Here is a 20019-nt window from a genome sequence, read left to right on the forward strand (position 1 = left end):
GTCTGGTCCGGAGGCAGGGGGGTGGGGGGGGGGGGGAGAGCGGGTGTCGGGTCTGGTCTGGAGGCGGCGGGGGGAGGAGCGGGTGTCGGGTCTGGTCTGGAGGCAGGGGGGAGCGGGTGTCGGGTCTGGTGTCTGGTCCGGAGGCGGGGGGGGTGAGGAGTGGGTGTCGGGTCTGGTTGGGGTGGGGGGAGCAGGAGCTGGCCATGGGAGGAGCCTTATTCACGCAGCCCCAGTGAGGCCATTCAGCCAGGGCTAGGGGCTGTGTGCTTCGGGCCCCTCCCACACAGTTCGGCGCCTGGAGCGACTGCACTTGCGTGCCCACTGTAGCGCGCATGTGCAGAGGTCCGGGCACTGTTTTCAGCGCAGGGACCTGGCTCCGCCCCCCCCACAGCTCGTGCTGGCTGTGCCGAGGGCCAGAGGACCTGCAAGTAGGTGGAGAATACCGAGGATTTTTTTAGGCGCACTTTGTGGCGCGAAAAACGGGCGTCCAGGTCGGAACTGCGCCGTTCTAGGAAACTTGGGCCCTATATTCTATCTGCCAAATTTTTGCCCACTTACTTAACCTATCTGTATCCCTTTACAGATTAGAAACATAGAAAATAGCTGCAGGAGTATGCCATTCGGCCCTTTGAGCCTGCACCGCCATTCAATGAGTTCATGGCTGAACATGCAACTTCAGTACCCCATTCCTGCTTTCTCCCCATACCCCTTGAGCCCCCTAGCAGTAAGGACTACATCTAACTCCTTTTTGAATATATTTAGTAAATTGGCCTCAACAACTTTCTGTGGTAGAGAATTCCACTGGTTCACCACTCTCTGGGTGAAGACGTTTCTCCTCATCTCGGTCTTAAATGGCTTACCCCTTATCCTTAGACTGTGACCCCTGGTTCTGGACTTCCCCCAACATTGGGAACAATGTTCCTGCATCTAACCTGTCTAAACCCGTCAGAATTTTAAATGTTTCTATGAGATCCCCTCTCATTCTTCTGAACTCCAGTGAATACAAGCCCAGTTGATCCAGTCTTTCTTGATATGTCAGTCCCATGATAACTGCTGCATCTTTATTGCATGCACCCCTGATTTCATGTTTGATGCCCTCCCCAACATCATTACTACTGTTTGGAGGTCTGTACACAACTCCCACTAGCGTTTTCTGCCCTTTGGTATTCCGTAGCTCCACCCATACCGATTCCACATCATTCAAGCTAATGTCCTTCCTTACAATTGCATTAATTTCCTCTTTAACCAGCAACGCCACCCTGCCTCCTTTTCCTTTCTGTCTATCTTTCCTAAATGTTGAATACCCTTGGATGTTGAGTTCCCAGCCTTGGTCACCCTGGAGCCATGTCTCCGTGATGCCAACCACATCGTATCCGTTAACTGCTATCTGCACAGTTAATTCGTCCACCTTATTCCGAATACTCCTCGCATTGAACGTAAGAACATAAGAATTAGGAACAGGAGTAGGCCATCTAGCCCCTCGAGCCTGCTCCGCCATTCAATAAGATCATGGCTGATCTGGCCGTGGACTCAGCTCCACTTACCCGCCCGCTCCCCGTATGTTTAAGAGGGTATCGCAGCAGAGTGCCTACAACGACACCAGCAATTTCCACACTTGAAAATGCTATTGCTGGCCCATCTTCAAACCCAGACATCATAGCTGAGCCCTCTACCCCAAACTCTCCCTCAAGCACAACCTCCAGTCAATTGTAACCTGTACCTATTTCTGTGCAGTATACTTAGGAAGTGGATCACAGAAAAAATATTATTCTTTGTACATTACAAGGTACCTGTATTCTGTTTCATACCTGTACTCTACCAAATAAAAACCTTTATTTAGTCTGTTTCATACCTGAACTATTTACCAAATTAAAAACCTTTATTTATTGGATAGAGAACTGGTTGGCAGACAGGAAGCAGAGAGTCGGGATAAACGGATCCTTTTCAGAATGGCAAGCAGTGACTAGTGGAGTGCCGCAGGGCTCAGTGCTGGTACCCCAGCTATTTACAATATACATTAATGATTTAGATGAAGGAATTGAGTGTAATATCTCCAAGTTTGCAGATGACACTAAGCTGGGTGGTGGTGTGAGCTGTGAGGAGGACGCTAAGAGGCTGCAGGGTGACTTGGACAGGTTAGGTGAGTGAGCAAACGCATGGCAGATGCAGTATAATGTGGATAAATGTGAGGTTATCCACTTTGGTGGCAAAAACACGAAGGCAGAATATTATCTGAATGGTAGCAGATTAGGAAAAGGGGAGGTGCAAAGAGATCTGGGTGTCATGCTACATCAGTCATTGAAAGTTGGCATGCAGGTACAGCAGGTGGTGAAGGCGGCAAATGGTATGTTGGCCTTCATAGCTAGGGGATTTGAGTATAGGAGCAGGGAAGTCTTACTGCAGTTGTACAGGGCCTTGGTGAGGCCTCACCTGGAATATTGTGTTCAGTTTTGGTCTCCTAATCTGAGGAAGGAGGTTTTGCTATTGAGGGAGTGCAGCGAAGGTTCACCAGACTGATTCCCGGGATGGCTGGACTGACATATGAGGAGAGACTGGATCGACTGGGCCTATATTCACTGGAGTTTAGAAGGATGAGAGGGGATCTCATAGAAACATAGAAAATTCTGACGGGACTGGACAAATGTTCCCGATGTTGGGGAAGTCCAGAACCAGGGGACAGTCTTAGGATAAGGGGTAAGCCATTTAGGACTGAGATGAGGAGAAACTTTTTCACTCAGAGAGTTGTTAACCTGTGGAATTCCCTACCGCAGAGAGTTGTTAATGCCAGTTCATTGGATATATTCAAGAGAGAGTTAGATATGGCCCTTACGGCTAAAGGGATCAAGGGGTATGGAGAGAAAGCAGGAAAGGGGTACTGAGGTGAATGATCAGCCATGATCTTATCTTATTGAGGCACAGAGCTTTCAGGCTTGCCTTTTTATTACACTTTGCCCCTTTAGAATGTTGCTGTAAAGTGGTCCTTTTTGTTTTTTGCCTTGGGTTTCTCTGCCCTCCACTTTTACTCATCTCCTTTCTATCTTTTGCTTCTGTCTCCATTTTGTTTCCCTCTGTCTACCTGCATTGGTTCCCATCCCCCTGCCATATTAGTTTAACTCCTCCCCAACAGCACTAGCAAACACTCCCCCTAGGACATTGGTTCCGGTCCTGCCTAGGTGCAGACCGTCCGGTTTGTACTGGTCCCAGCTCCCCCAGAACCGGTTCCAATGCCCCAGGAATTTGAATCCCTCCCTTTTGCACCACTCCTCAAGCCACGTATTCATCTGAGCTACCCTGCGATTCCTACTCTGACTAGCATGTGGCACTAGTAGCAATCCCGAGATTACTACTTTTGGGGTCCTACTTTGTAATTTAGCTCCTAGCTCCTTAAATTCGTCTCTTAGGAACTCATCCCATTTTTTACCTATATCGTTGGTAGCAATGTGCACTACGACAACTGGCTGTTCACCCTCCCTTTTTCAGAATGTCCTGCACCCGCTCCGAGACATCCTTGACCCTTGCACCAGGGAGGCAACATACCATCCTGGAGTCTCGGTTGCGGCCGCAGAAACGCCTATCTATTCCCCTTACAATTGAATCCCCTATCACTATCGCTCTCCCACTCTTTCTCCTGCCCTCCTGTGCAGCAGAGCCAGCCACGGTGCCTTGAACTTGGCTGCTGCTGCCCTCCCCTGGTAAGTCATCCCCCCCAACAGTACTCAAAGTGGTGTATCTGTTTTGCAGGGGGATGACCGCAGGGGACCCCTGCACTACCTTCCTTGCACTACTCTTCCTGTTGGTCTTCCATTCCCTATCTGGCTGTGGACCCTTCACCTGCGGTAAGACCAACTCGCTACACGTGCTACTCACGTCATTCTCAGCATCGTGGATGCTCCAGAGTGAATCCACCTTTGGCTCCAATTCCACAACGCGGTCCGTCAGGAGTTGGAGGCGGATACACTTCCCGCACACGTAGTTGTCAGGGACACCGGAAGTGTCCCTGAGTTCCCACATGGTACAGGAGGAGCATATCACGTGTCCGAGCTCTCCTGCCATGACTTAACCTTTAGGTACACTTAATTTGGCGACAACAATGTTAACAGGTTACTTGCTGATAGAAAAAAGAAAAAGAAAAGCTACTCACCAATCACTTACCCTTTTGGCTGTGATGTCACCTTTTGATTTCTTTCTACTTCTTTGTGTCCTCTTTACAACTTGCTTTCCCACCAATCTTTATCAGCAAATCTGGCTACATTACACTCTGTCTCTTCATCCAAATCATTAATATAGATTGTAAATAGTTGAGGCCCCAGCACCAATCCCTGTGGCGCCCCACTAGTTACAGTTTGCCAACCTGAAAATGAGCCATTTATCCTGACACTCTTTCCTGTTAGTTAGCCAATCTTCTATCCATGCTAATATATTACCTTCAATCCCGTGAGCTCTTGGGCAGTAACCTTTTACGTGGCAGCTTGTCGAATGCCTTCTCGAAATCCAAATAAATGACATCTAATGGTTCCCTTTTATCCACCCTGCTCGTTACATTCTCAAGAACTAGCAAATTTGTCAAACATGATTTCCCTTTCATGGAACCATGCTGACTCTGCTTGACTATTATGATTTTCTGTATGTCCTGCTGCTACTTCCTTAATAATGGACTCCAGCAATTTCCCAATGACTGATGTTCGGCTAACTGGTCTATAGTTTCCTGATTTCTGTCCTTTCTTGTCATAGGGGTGTTACATTTGCGATTTTTTTTCAATCCGCTGGGACCTCTCCAGAATCCAGGGAATTTTGGTAGATTACAACCAATGCATCCACTATCTCTGCAGCCACTTCTTTTAAGACCCTAGCATGCAAACCATCAAGTCCAGGGACTTGTCTACTTTGAATCCCATTAGTTTGCCTAATACTTGTTCTCTAGTAATAGTGATTGTTTTAAGTCCCGCCCCCCTCCCTATAACCCCTTTATTATTATTGGGATGCTTTCAGCATCTTCTACCATGAAGACAGATACAAAATATTTGTTCAAAGTCTCTGCTATTTTCCAGTTTCCCATTATTCCCCAGTCTCATCCTCTAAGGGACCAATGATTACTTTTAGCTACTCTTCCTTTTTATATACCTGTAGAAGCTCTTACTAGCTGTTTTTATATTTCTTGCTAGTTTACTCTCATAATCTATCTTCTCTCTCATTTTTTCAGTCCTTTGCTGGTTTCTAAAACTTTCCCAATCCTCTGGCCTACCAATAATATTCGTAACATTGCATGCTTTTGTTTTCAATTTGATACCATCCTTAACTTCCTTAGTTAGCCACAGATGGTTCATTCTTCTCTTGGAGTCTTTCTTTCTCATTGGAATATATCTTTGCTGAGAGTTATGAAATAGCTCCTTAAATGTCTGTGACTGCTTAGCCACCGTCTTACCCTTAAATCTATTTTCCCAGTCCACTTTAGCCAACTCTGTTTTCATACCTATATATTTGTCTTTATTTAAGTTCAGGACACTAGTTTGAGTCCCAAGTTTCTCACCCTCAAGCTGAATTTGAAATTCTAACATGCTATGATCACTCTTCCCTAGATTATCCTTTACTATGAGATCACTAATTACACATTTCCAGATCTAAAATAACCTGTTCCCTGGTTGGTTCCACAATGTAATGTTCTGAGAAACCATCCCGAATACACTCTTAAGGACTCTTCCTCCAAGCTACCTTTGCCAATTTGATTTGTCCAATCTATATGAAGATTAAAATTGCCCATGATTATTGCAGTACCTTTCTTACAAGCCTCCATTATTTCTTGATTTATACTCTCCTACAGTGTAGCTACTGTTATGAGGCCTATAGGCCACTCCCACCAGTGACTTCTTTCCCTTATTTTTTATCTCCACCCAAACTGATTCTACATCTTGAACTTCTGAGCCAATATAATTTCTCACTACTGCAATGATCTCATCCTTTATTAACAGAGCCACCCTACCTCCTTTCCTTTCTGCCTATCCTTCGGAAATGCCAAATACCTCTGAATATTCAATTCGCAGCCTTGGTCACCTTGCAACTATGTCTCTGTAATGGCTATCAAATCATACCCCTTTACTTTTATTTGTGGCGTCAGCTCATCTATCTTGTAATGAATGCTGCATGCATTCAGATAGAGCTTTTAATTTTGTCTTCACCATTTTTCCCTACTCTGACTACTTTCTGATGCACTCTTATGTTTATATGCTCTGTCCCGTCCTGTCACATTCTGGTTATCATTACCCCTATTGCTACCCTGCACTATTACCTTCTCGTTTCTCTTTGACTTTTTAAAGTTCCCCTTAGCTGAGCCCTTCTCTTTCTCCCCCCCCCCCCCCCCCCCCCACCCCGCCTCTATTTAGTTTAAAGTCCTATCTACAGTCCTAGTTATTTGATTTGCCAGGAAACTGGTCCCACCATGGTTCAAGTGAAGCCCGTCCCAACGGAACAACTCCCTCTTTCTCCAGTACTGGTGCCAGTGCCCCATGAGTTGAAACCCATTTCTCCCACACCAGTCTTTGAGCCATGCATTCATCTCTCTGATTTTATTTACCCCATGCCAATTTGCTCATGGCTCAGGTAGTAATCCAGAGATTATTATCTTTGTGGAGGAACAAAGGGACCTTGGAGTGCAGGTCTGCAGATCCCTGAAGGTAGTAGGCCAGGTAGATAAGGTGGTTAAGAAGGCATATGGAATACTTGCTTTTATTAGTCGAGGCATGGAATACAAGATCAAGGAGGTTATGCTTGAACTGTAAAAAACACTGGTTAGGCTGCTGGTGAAGTACTGTGTGCAGTTCTGGACACCACATTACAGGAAAGATGTGTTTGCACAGGAAAGGGTGTGGAGAAGATTTACAAGAATGTTGCCTGGACTGGAGAATTTTGGCCATGAGGAAAGATTGGAGATGCTGGGTCTGTTTTCTTTGGAACAGAGGAAGCTGAGGGGGACCTGATTGAGTATAAAATTATGAGGGGCCTGGATAGAGTGGATAGGAAGGATCTGTTTCCCTTGGCAGAGGGGTCAACAACCAGGTGGCATATATTTAAAGTAATTGGGGGGAGGTTTAGAGGAGATATGAGGGGAGATTTCTTCATCCAGAGGGTAGTGGAGGTCTGGAACTCACTGTCTGAAAGGGTAGTAGAGGCAGAAACCCTCACCACATTTAAAAAATACGTGGATGTGCACTTAAAGTGCCGTAACCTAAAGGGTTACGGACCAAGAGCTGGAAAGTGGGATTAGGCTGGATAGCTCCTAGTCGTCCGGCACGGACACAATGGGCCGAAATGTCCTCCTTCTGTGCTGTAAATTTCTATGATTCTATGAATGTTGGCCTTTACTTCAAGGGGGATGGAATACAATGGGGTAGAGCTTTGGTTAGACCCTATCCGGAGTACTGAATTCAGTCCTGGGCGCTGCTCCTCAGGAAGATATATTGGCCTTGGAGGGAGTGCAGTGTGGTTTTACCAGGATGATACTGGGGCTAAAAGGGTTAAATTATGAAGATAGATTCCATAGCTGAGGTTTGTATTCCCTTGAATACAGAAGATCAAAGGGTGATCTAATTGAGGTCTTTATGATTAAAGGATTAGATAGGGAGAGACTATTTCCTCTGGTGGGAGAGTCCGGAACAAGGAGGCATAATCTTAAAATCAGAGCTAAGCCGTTCAGGTATGATGTCAGAAAACACTTCTTCACACAAAGGGTACTGGAAATCTGGAACTCTGCCCAAAAAGCAGCTGTGTAGCCAAGGCGGGTAGATGGAGTTGTGATACAGATCAGTCAGTATGTAATTGAATGGTGGAACAAGCTCGAGGGGCAGAATGACATACTATTATAAGAAAAAAGGGCTGCAATTTTGCACTGGCAATGTCTCTAACTACTAGACTGACCAGTTATTTTTTGATAGTGTTGGTTCAGTGCTCAGTACTTTACTGAGCTATTGATTTGGGTTATGATGATCTAAAGTACAAGTATGGGGCTTGAATTTGCATGCTTTTGACTAATGATTCGATGGGGTTGACACAAACTATTTCCTCTGGTGGGGGAATCCAGAACAAGAGGGCATAATAAAGTTAGAGCTATGTCCGTTAGGAAAGCAATCAGGAAGCACTTCTTCACGTAAAGTAGTAGCAGTCAGACAATAGCAAACAATGGGCTGAAAATTCCGGCCTCCCTGGGTCCGTACGAAGTGCGCACCGACCCGGCGAGGCCTCGCAAAAGCCGGTTTTCGAGCGTGAAGCACATACACCGAAAACCAGCTTTTCCGGTCTGTCAAAGATTTCTCTTGACAGATCCTCCGCATCCCCGGGAGAAGGCCATCCACGCGGGAGATTGGGCTATTTGTTCAACTTATGCCCAGCAAATGTCCTTCAAACTTTTACACCTGATAAAAGCAGGGCATAGCTTACTTTTACCAGCGTAAGAGTTTTAAAACATAAAAATGTAATTTAAGCACTCATTTTTACATTAAAAACCCTGTCCATTAACCTAAGTTTATTTTTAGCACTATTAAAACGCATTAAAAAATGCCCCAAAAATATTTTCTTTTTCTAAAACATTTAATTACATTTAATTTCAATTAATTTTAAACATGTGAGGTGTTTTATTTATTGTGCTGTGTTTCAGTGTTTTAGGAGTTTTTCTCATTGATTGTAATGGGAGTCCATACAAATAGAGCTCCCATTTTTATTAATGAGAATACTGCATAGCGATTGGTGGTCCAGGCCCATGTGACTCCAGCTTGTCCATACGTATCTGAAAGACATCTCCCCATGCACTGCACAGTGAATCTAGACCTCCGACCGGGATTTTACGTTCCTCTGGGACCACCAGGTACTTTCGTAGATTTTTTTCGGGTCGGAGGCGTTCGTACGAAGGAAGCCTCTGACCGCAATTTTCCCCCCACTATCGCTCGCCTGTTGAGGATGGGGTGGTAAGCTGAGGAAGGTACAGTTCAACTAATGTTGCCAATTGTCATTTCTCATCACAGCCAGTAGATGGGGGTATCCCACCAGCACAAAAACCTTCAGCCTTGTACAATCACAAATCGACAAAAATGGCACAAGTAACCCAAAGGCTGGACTGTGCCATGCCAAATTTTGCCGGACTGCATTTACTGCCACTGGCTTGACCTCTCGCTAGCCCTTTCCTCTTGGTTTGGCCACTGATTGTAACTTCAAAATCTTGCTCCATGTTTGCAATTCACTCTCCCCCTCATCTGTTTTATTGATGTTATTTGATTTTTAATAATGCATCCCTCACTTTGTATTGTCTCTGCCCTCTGTTTTTGTTATAGTGCTCTTTTTAGGCTTTGTTTTTCACCAGTGCCAATCCTAGTCCCTTTTTTGAAGCTCTTTAATTTTAAGTGTTAGCCTTATTTAAGGTATTTTGCTTTTTCCCCCAGCTATGGTCCTCATTTTTTATTTATATATACAGTGCACCCACCAGTCCTAGACATAGGTGTGCCTCCTCCTGCGTCTCTGGAGATTTAGCCTGAGCAGCCTGGTGTTGCCTCCTATATTCCACTCGAATGGAAAGGGGAGGCCGGCTAACTGGTATGTGTTGGTTTTCTGAGAAATGACAGATGCGGGTTGCACTCAGCCTTTGCCATTTCACTGGGCCACAGATGTGCGTCTCCATTGATCAGTGAACTAGTTGGTCCAATGGCAACTATCTGATCCTGAAAGCCCAGTGACTCAGCAGCTTGCCAGCCGAACCCCAAGGTCTGATTACACGGTGCTGTCTAATCTGTGCCTTATTGCCACAGAGTTGCAGAGGTGCTTCTGTGGAGACATCAGCTGGTTATGAGCTATTTGTGAGGTGGGGAGCTGCTGCAGATTTCAATGGAAGTGCCACATGATCCATTGATTCTTGCAATGAAGTAAAAGTTCCCCTGATCCAACAAACTAGGGCTGTGGATTACAAAGTCACATCTGTCCAGTGTTGCCTATCCTCGGCGAGTGAGGTCAGAGCATCCTTTTCCGATGAAGACCTATGAGATACGGGTTCTACAACCCTGAAGCCTTCGACAGCCTGATGTCCTCAACTGGGTTGGTGGTACATCTTCAGCCACTCCTCCCTTTCACTGGCTCCTGTGCGCCTGCAGGACAATTTCAAATTTCTCCATTACCTCACCCACCTTAGCTAAGTGATCTCCTCTTGCCTTGCATCCTTGCACGCACCCTTTAACACCAAACATCTTGCTATTTCCTCTGCTCCTTTGTTGGTGGCCAATGGTTCAGTCGCTATGCTTTTACCTTCTGGCATTTTCGATCTTCTCAAAACCTCCTCTTCAACCATGCGTCCAGTTCTCTATTCTAGCTTTTTAATTCTCATCTCCTTTCCCCATGCTCAGTGTCTCCCAATGTTTGCCCTCAGGTGCACGGTTGCTCACCCACCATGAGGCCCCGCACAGGCTGCTTGCCAGCTGTTCCGCTGGAAGAGATACTACACATGTGCGGTGACACAGCAAATTTAAAGGGTCCGCGCAGGGAATACAAAACACAGGGAACATTGGTGTTCACATTATTGTGACGTGCTCTGAAATATTTTCTGCCTAAGGAGCACTGTATAAAGGCAAGTATTTGTAGATTACTATATTTGTGTCAGCCGTGGCTCAGTTGGTAGCACTCTCGCTTCTGACTCAGTAGGTTGCCTTGTTGGTTCAAGTCCCATTCCAGAGACTTGAGCACATAATCCAGGCTGACACTTTAGTGCAGTGCTGAGGGAGTGCTGCACTGTCGGAGATGCCGCCTTTTGGATGAGACATTAAACTGCTCCCTCAGGTAGATGTAAAAAAATCTGACGGAACTATTTCAAAGAAGAGCAGGGGACTAATCCCTGGTGCCCTGGCCAATATTTATCCCTCAGTCAACATCGCTAAAACAGATTATCTGGTCATCACCACATTGCTGTTTCTGGGAGCTTGATGTGCGCAAGTTGGCGACTGCGTTTCCTACAACAGTACTCCATTGGCTATAAAGCACTTTGGAACATCATGAGGTCGTGAAAGGCACTATATAAATGTATTTTTTTTATTTTTTAAGTGGATCCTTGCATCATGTGGATGTCTGGCAAATGAAACATTAAACAAAGCCAAATTTCAAAGTGTAATTTTATACATTTAGTAATATAGTCTAAATGGTTGCAGAAGCTGCTTTTCTTTTCCTTGTTTATACTAAAAGCTTAGCCAGTGAGCCTTTGGCTTAGTGATAGCATTCCAGCCTCTGAGTCATAAGGGTTGGGCTTGGGCCTCACTCCAGGCAGCCCTGACAAGTGAAGCACCAACCCTGAATGCTGCATTGACGTCCAGCGGGGATAGTTGGCATCTAATGGGTGCGGGTAGCCTCACGCACGGTTATGGGTAGGCAAGGCAACTTTAGCTTTGGTTGCAGGGCGCAGCCCACCTAGGAGAAGATGAAAACCATGAGGAAGGCAACGGGATTCCACCTCGGCTGCTCTCCCCTCGTAAGTGGCTCAAGAGTGTTGTGTGAGACTTGAGTTAGGAACTGCTCTGGGACAGAATGCAATGGATGGCTGGATTAACAGCTTTAGGATAATTGTTGTTAATATAAACAATTAGCGAAACAATTTTGTAGGCCGATTGCACCATTAACCAAGTTTCAAGGTGTAAAGCTCAAATATACCAGGTATCATTGTGGCAAGAAAGAAAAGTGTAAATAAGAAAGATTAAACTAAGTTTTATATATTTAGTTGGATTGTGCTATAAAAAGCCACATGATAAACAAAGGCACAATAAAGGGCTACTCCCCCATATTACGTAGAATCAGAGAATGGTACAGCACAGAGAGAGGCCATTCGGCCCATTGTGCCAAGGCCGGCTCTTTGAAAGAACTAACGAGTTAGTCCCATTCCTCTGCCCTTTTCCTTTCAAGTATTTATTCAATTCCCTTTTAAAAGTCATACAGAGATTTATTTAAATAACTGGTATTTACTTATCTAGTGAGTAAAGAAAATACTACTTATTTCTAGGAATCGATCTCTTAAAAACTACTTTCCAAATTCTTTCACTGGATATGTGCACTACTCCTCCAATTCCACAACCAGAACCTCTCCCTCTCATAATAATCCAATCTCTGACTCACTATCAGCAATCGAATGAGAATCTGCCAGTATTCTATTTTCTGTAATATTTCTTACTTGAATCCCAAACTCAAACCCCAACATGTGTGTAAAGAGGGACTCATTTTACAAAGTATAATTGTTTATGAAGTATTTGAGATTTATTCTATTTGTGGCCAATTAAATCCAGATTTTCTGACCGAGTGCAATCGTTGCCAGAAATGTGGTGAGGTGGGACTTCAGCACTCGCCTTGCCAGAGTTTAATTACTCGATGGCCAACTCCAGGCATTGTTAAATGCTTCTCATTGGGAACTCACCCATTTGAAGCAGGAAATAGTGTGCTGCTGCAAGATTTAAACACCTGCAGCAGCTTAAAAGGCCTGGCACACTGAAACACTGGATTGGGAGCAGATCCCAAAATGTGTTCGCTAAAAATGGCTTAGTTCTGCAGAAGGGTGCAGAACCTCAGGAAGTGCTGCAAGACTAAGTGGAGCAGAAAAGGAAATGCAGTTTGGGATAGAGCAGCAAGGCCCCCAAAGGTATCTTAATCAGGCCCAGCAGAAGGAGGTTGCCAAGCAAGTAAGCATCAACGACCCCTTATTCAGCAACTCAGTGCCACAAAAAATGTAATGACCTTATCAGGGCAGGCAAGTTAAAATGATCCAGCCAGACCTTCCAAGGATGTACCACATTAAACATGTCTTACTCTTAACAATCACTTCTGCAGTTACCATGAATACTCAGGAGGTAGCATGGGGCCCTTCACCACCAGCTGTCACTTGGTAGTGTTTATTCACTCTCAATTTTATCAGCATGTACTTCACGAAGCCATTCACATGCTATGTAACTCCTTTGTTGCAGTTTTCATCATCTCCATTATAGTTTGTATACTGACAGCTGGCTTTGGATCTATCTCATTACCTTTTTGCATTCTTTTTAAAGGAGCAGATTGGTCTTGGCACTAAAGAGAAATTGATTCTAGGTGGTGGACCCATCCATCCTCTACCATTTAACCCCAATACGAGGTGGAGGCTTTGGGGCGATAGACAGAGGGAGTCAGAGATGGGGAAGTAGGAGAGCATATGCCAGCCGTTTCCTTTCCTTCCCATCCTATTGTGACTTATATTTCCTGTCAGCAAACTAGATCGGTAATTGCAACAATGCAAATATAAAAGCAAAATACTACGGATGCTGGAATCTGAAATAAAAACAGGATGCTGGAAATCCCAGCGGGTCAGGCAGCATCTGTGGAGAGAAAAACAGAGTTAACGTTTCGGGTCAACGACCCTTCGTCAGAACTGCCAAATGTTCAAAAAGATCACATTCTTAAGCACTGAAAGGGGGAGGGGAAGAAAGAACAAAAGGGAAGGTCTGAGATAGGGTGGAAGGCAGGAGAGATTAGAGAGACAAATTGGTAATTGGTTGGTAGGTAGGAGACAGAGAATAGAGATAAAGGGTTCATTCTCTGATTGGCTGGATGTGACAAATGATGTTCCCCTGGGGAGTTCAGCTTTTCACCTTACATACTAATGACTTAGATGAGGAAATAGAGAGTTGTCTATCCAAGTTTACAGATGATACTAAGTTAGGAGCCACAGTAAGTTGTGTGGATGGGAGAAGGAAGTTGCAAAGGGACATAGACAGACTAAATGAATGGGCAAAGCCAATGCAGATGGAGTTCAATGTGGAGAACTGTAAAGTTATTCACTTTGGATCTGAGAAGACAAATCGGAATATTTTCTTAATGGTGAGAGACTAGGAGCTGTGGAGCAGCCAAGGGATTTAGGTGCTCATGCGCACATCTCTAAAAGCTGGTGCATAGGTACAAAAATGAATCAAAAAAGGTTAATGGAATGTTGTTTTTTATCTCAAGGGAGTTGGAAGACAAAAATTAGGAAGCGATGCTTCAGTTGTAGAGTCTTGATCAGACTCCATGAGGAGCACTGCGTTCAGTTTTGGGCACCAAATCTTGGAAAATATATATTGGTCTAGGAAGAGATACAGTGCAGATTCAGCAGAATGATACCAGGGCTTAAAGGGTTAAATTATGAGGGCTGGTTGCATAAACCTGGCTTGTATTCCCTTGTGTTTAGAAGGTTGGTCATCTAATCAATCAATTATCAGCAAAGTGATGGAAGGTATTATCGACAGTGCTATCAAATGACATTTGCTCACCAATAACCTGCTCAGTTTGGGTTCTGCCAGGACCTCTTGGCTCCACACCTTATTACAGCTTTGGTCCAAACATGGACAAAAAAGCTGCATTTCAGAGGTGAGGTGAGAGTGACTGCCCTTGACATCAAGGCAGCATTTAACTGAGTGTGGCATCAAGGAGCCCTAGTAAAATTGAAATCAATGGGAATCGGAGAAAACGCTCCATTGGCTGGAGTCATATCTAGCACAAAGGAAAGACAGTTGTGGTTGTTGGAGGCCATTCATCTCAGCCCCAGGACATCGCTGCAGGAGTTCCTCAGGGAAGAGCCTTAGGCCCAAGCATCTTCAGCTGCTTCATTAATGGCCTTCCCTTCAAAATAAGATCAGAAGTGGGGATGTTCGCTGATGATGGCACATTGTTCGGTTCCACATGCAGCAAGACCTGGACAATATTCAGGCTTGAGTTGATAATTGGCAAGTAATATTTGTGCTACACAAGTGCCTGGTAATGACCGTCTCCAACACAGAGAGTCTTACCCACCTCCCCATAACATTCAACAGCATTACCATCGGCAAATCCTCCACCAACAACATCCTGGAGGGTCACCATTGACCAGAAAGTTAACTGGACCAGCCACATAAATACTGTGGCTACAAGAGCATGTCAGAGGCTGGGTATTCTGCGGCGAGTGTCTCACCTCACCAATGGTCATGTTTAGCTGCGCAGCCATGCAGCTGTCTGAAGCTTCTGCTCAGGCCACTTGCAAGTTTCTCAATGGAAAAAAACGCTCATGCGTGGAGGTTTGAATGGGCCACGCAACCCCTTAAAGGAGCCGCAGACCCCAAAAAATACATTTTGGGGAACATTGCTCCTGACTCCCAAAAACCTTTTCACCATCAGCAAGACACAAGTCAGGATTGTGATGAAATACTCTTCACTTGCCTGGATGTGTGCAACTCCAACAACACTCAAGAAGCTCAACACCATCCAGGACAAAGATTGACACCCCATCCACCACCTTAAACATTCACCCCCTCCACCACCGGTGCACTATGTCTGCAGAGTGTTCCATCTGCAAGATGCACTGCAGCAACTCACCAAGGCTTCTTCGGCAGCACCTCCTAAACCCGCAACCTCTACCGCCTAGATGGGTAAGGGCAGCAGGAGCCTGGGTACATCACCAGCTGTAAGTTCTCCTTCAGGTCTCACATCATTCTGACTTGGACATGTATTGCCGCTCCTTCATCATCGCTGGGTCAAAATCCTGGAACTCCCTCCCTCACAACACTGTGGGAGTACCTTCACCACAAGGGGCGCAGTGGGTCAAGAAGGCAGCTCACCACCACCTTCTCAAGGGCAACTAGGGATAGACAATAAATGCTGGCCTTGCCAACGATGCCTACACCCGTGAATGAATTTTTTTTTAAATCAAGGTTTTTAAAATTATAAAGGGTGAACACAGAGAAACGATTTCCTCTGGTGGGGAAATCCTCTGGTGGGGAAAATAGCATAATCTTAAAATGAGAGCTTGGTCATTTAAGAGTGAAATCAGGAATCACCTTTTCACACAAAGAACATAAGAAATAGGAGCAGGAGCATGAGCAGGCCAATTGGCCCCTCAAGCCTGTTCCGCCATTCAATAAGATCATGGCTGATCTTCGACCTCAACTCCATTTTCCTGCACTATCCCCATATCCCTTCATTCCCTTAATATTCAAAAATCTATTGATCACTGTCTTGAATATACTCAACGACTGAGCATCCACAGCCCTCTGGGGTAGAGAATTCCAAAGATTCACCACCCTCTGAGTGAAGACATTTCTCCTCATCTCAGTCCTAAATGACCAACCCCTTATTCTGAGACTGTAACCCCTGGTTCTAGACTCCCCAGCCAGGCGTAACATCCTCCCTGCATCTACCCTGACAAGCCCTGTAAGAATTTTGTATGTTTAAATGAGATCACCTCTCATTCTTCTAAACTCTAGAGAATATAGGCCTAGTCTACTCATAGGACAATCCCCCCCATCCCAGGAATGAATCCCAGGTCTGGTGAACTTTTGTTGCACACCCGTCTATGCAGGGCTAATAAGGCTGTAGCCTTAGGCCCTCATACTTTTTAGGCCCTTGACTTTAGGCCCTAATTTTTATATCATTAACATTAACTCTTTGTCACAAGATTGGTTAAGCAGTATCATATAAAACTGCATAATTATATCTTCAGAGGTGCAATATATTGTGTCCTTATGACTCAAAGTGTGTATAAAATTCTGTGACAATCTTGAAACATGCATAAATATCCCCCAAAAAGTCAGTGAAGGTATCAGATGCTTATGTCAGAAATATCCAGATAATCTCCCAGTAGATTTTACTAAAGAATTTCTCTAATTTGTTGAATTTTCAACCTTCTCAAATATAGAAAGAAAAGAGGATGAGAGTAGGTCTATTTGGATGTACCCTGTAATCATTGAATCCAATGTGACGGAATGTTTCCCAGATGTAGTAGAAACTGCATTATGGCTGTACTTGTCATTAATGGTCACTGATTGTAGTGGAGAACGTTCCTTCTCTCTTCTCAAAAGGATAAAAAATGTCTTACAATCCACCATGAATCAGGAGCACCTGGCTGCTTTATCTCTTTTGAGCACTGAGAGTGAAATTGTCAGGTCTTTAAAGTTTGATGATATTATTCACGAGTTTGCCACAGCTGAGGCTAGGAAGAAACCAGTCTTTGTTTGAAAATATGTATTCAGAGAATTTTTTGTTTGATATCTCAATTTAAAGACAGGAAGAAACCATTCTCTGAATTGAATGCTGTTTTTTAATGTACATAGCTTTGATTTTTGTTAGCTGTTAAATTTGGATAAATATACAATTATATTTGTTTGATGATTTTATGAATTGTATGCAATATATAGTACATATATAGGGCTCAATTTTGCCCAACCTCTTTTTTCGGCGCACTTACCTTAAGTGCGCCGACTTTGGGCCTGGAATCGGCGCCGGATAAAAGTCATCCCATCCTGGCTGCTCTTTCGAGTCCCCGGAGTCCCAGCGTGGCGTGCATTGTGAAGTGGGAGGGCGGAGCAACAGGCCAGCACTGAAAACAGGGCCGGCACCTGCGCGCATGCGTAGTGAAGTCTGCACGCATGCTCCTGCCCTCCCAGCGTGACCTGCGGGCTGTGAGCAGGACCCAATGCTCGTAGCCCCTATCCCCGGCCGAAGGGACGCCCCGATGTTCGCCACACCCCATCCCCGGCCGAGTGGCCTCCCGCATCGGCCGGCCAGCCCGCTGAGTTCCCGGGCCGAGGTAGGACTTCAGTTTTATTTTTTATTCATTAATGGTTGTGCTTGAGAGTTTTGATTGGGGGGGGGGGAGTGGGGGAGAAATAGTGTTTGGGGGGGTGGGGGGGGAGAAAGAGTGTTTTGAAGGGGGAGGTTGGAGAAAGAGTGTTTTGATGGGGCGGGGGGGTGGTATCTTTAAAAAAAAACTTGATTCTGGCATAAAGGTAGGACTTCTATTTTTTATTTGTTATTGATTGATTGCTTATTACTTTTTGTGGTTTGTTTAGTGCTTTGTAAGTCTTGGTGCTTTAAATGTATTAACCTGCGCTGATTTCTTAACTGCCTGCAAGATTTTTCAGAGCTGGCCACATACGCTGACCTAAGTCGATTTGGAGTAAGTATAAGCTGCCAAAAGTGGAATAAATGGCCAAAACTGGCGTAAGTATCTGGGAACGCCCCCCTTAGAAAAAAAACCGAACTAAAAAAAATCGTACCTAATTGACTTATTCTGGAGCAAATTTTGGGGGGAAAATGGCATTTTTTAACTTATGGCAGAAAAAACAACTTATTCCAAAAAAATTGATGCAAGTCATGGCCAAAATTGGGCATAGGCTCTACCCTCCTATTAGCCTTCGGCCCCTCACAGCCTTAATCCGGCCCTGCCTCTATGGCAAGTATATCCTTCCTTAGGTAAGGGGACCAACACTGTACACAATACTCCAGGTGTGGTCGCACCAGGGCCCTATATAATTGCTTATACTCAAATCTTTACTCTTATACTCAAATCCTCTTGTAATAAAGGCCAAAATACCATTTACTTTCTTAATTGCTTGCTGTACCTGCATGTTAACTTTCAGTCATCCATGTACACGGACACCCAAATCCCTCAGAACACCAAATTTCCCAATCTCTCACTGTTTTTCTATTTTTACTACCAAAGTGGATAACTTCACATTTCTCCACATTATCTTCCATTTATCATGTTCTTGCCCACTCACGTAACCTGTCTATATTCCCTTGAAGCCTCTTTGCATCCTCCTCACAACTTACATTCCCACCTAGCTTTGTATCATCAGCAAGCTTAGATATATTACATTTTGTCCCCTCATCCAAATCATTGATACAGATTGTGAATAGCTGAGGCCCAAGCACTGATCCTTGCAGTACCCCACTAGTTACAACCTGCCAACCCGAAAATGACCCATTTATTCCTCCTCTCTGTTTTCTGTCCGTTAACCAATCCTCAATCCATGCCAGTATATTACCCCCAATCCCATGAGCCCTAATTTTGTTTAATAACCAAAGAGTTGTGGAAATCAGAAAGTTGCTCCCCAAAAGGCTGTGGGGCTGTGTCAATTGAAATTTTCGAGACTGAGATCAGCCATGATTTAGTGAACGATGGAACAAGCTCAAGGGGGTGAACAGTTTACTCCTATTCCTATGTTCCTCGTGTCACTGCTTCAATTAAATTTAAGAGTTCAAAATGACACACTGGTACCAAGGGGAAGCACAGTGGTAAGAAGTAATAAGCACACACACCCAGAGCAGGAATTGTCAATAAAACTTTGGTAGAAGACATTGTTTTGGCAAGATTTGGATGTGGCTTTGATGAAGTGGTATGAATGGGGGTTGGTGAGTTGTCATTTACAGAGAAGGGTTTGTAGTTGATGACGTACTTGTGGGAAGGGGGAAGGTGTAAAAAGAACTGTTAATACTCATCAACATAGGCAGTCCCTCGGAATCGAGGAAGACTTGCTTCCATTCTTAACATGAGTTCTTAGGTGACTGTACAGTCCAATATGGGAACCACAGTGTCTGTCACAGGTGGAACAGACAGTGGTTGAAGGAAAGGGTGGGTGGGGAGCCTGGTTTGCCACACGCTCCTTCCGCTGCCTGCGCTTGATTTTTGCATGCTTTCGGCGACGAGACTCGAGCTCAGCGCCCTCTCAGATGCTCTTCCTCCACTTAGGGAGGTCTTTGGCCAGGGGCTCCCAGGTGTTAGTGGGAATGTCGCACTTTATCAAGGAGGCTTTGAGGGTGTCCTTGTAACGTTTCCGCTGCCCAGCTTTGGCTCGTTTGCTGTGAAGGAATTCCGAGTAGAGCGCTTGCTTTGGGAATCTCGTGTCTGGCATGCGAACTATGTGGCCTGCCCAGCGGAGCTGATCAAGTGTGGTCAGTGCTTCAATGCTGGCTTGGTCGAGGATGCTAATGTTGGTGCATCTGTCCTCCCAGGGGAATTGTCGGATCTTGCGGAGACATTGTTGGTGGTAGTTGTCCAACAGCTTGAGGTGTCTACTGTACATGGTCCACGTCTCTGCGCCATACAGGAGGGCGGGTATTACTACAGCCCTGTAGACCATGAGCTTGGTGACAGTTTTGAGGGCCTGGTCTTCAAATACTCTTTTCCTCAGGCGGCCGAAGGCTGCAGTGATGCACTGGAGGCGGTGTTGGATCTTGTCGTCAATGCCTGATCTTGTTGAT

Source organism: Pristiophorus japonicus, chromosome 14 (assembly GCF_044704955.1).
Source record: "Pristiophorus japonicus isolate sPriJap1 chromosome 14, sPriJap1.hap1, whole genome shotgun sequence".
Classification (NCBI taxonomy): domain Eukaryota; kingdom Metazoa; phylum Chordata; class Chondrichthyes; family Pristiophoridae; genus Pristiophorus; species Pristiophorus japonicus.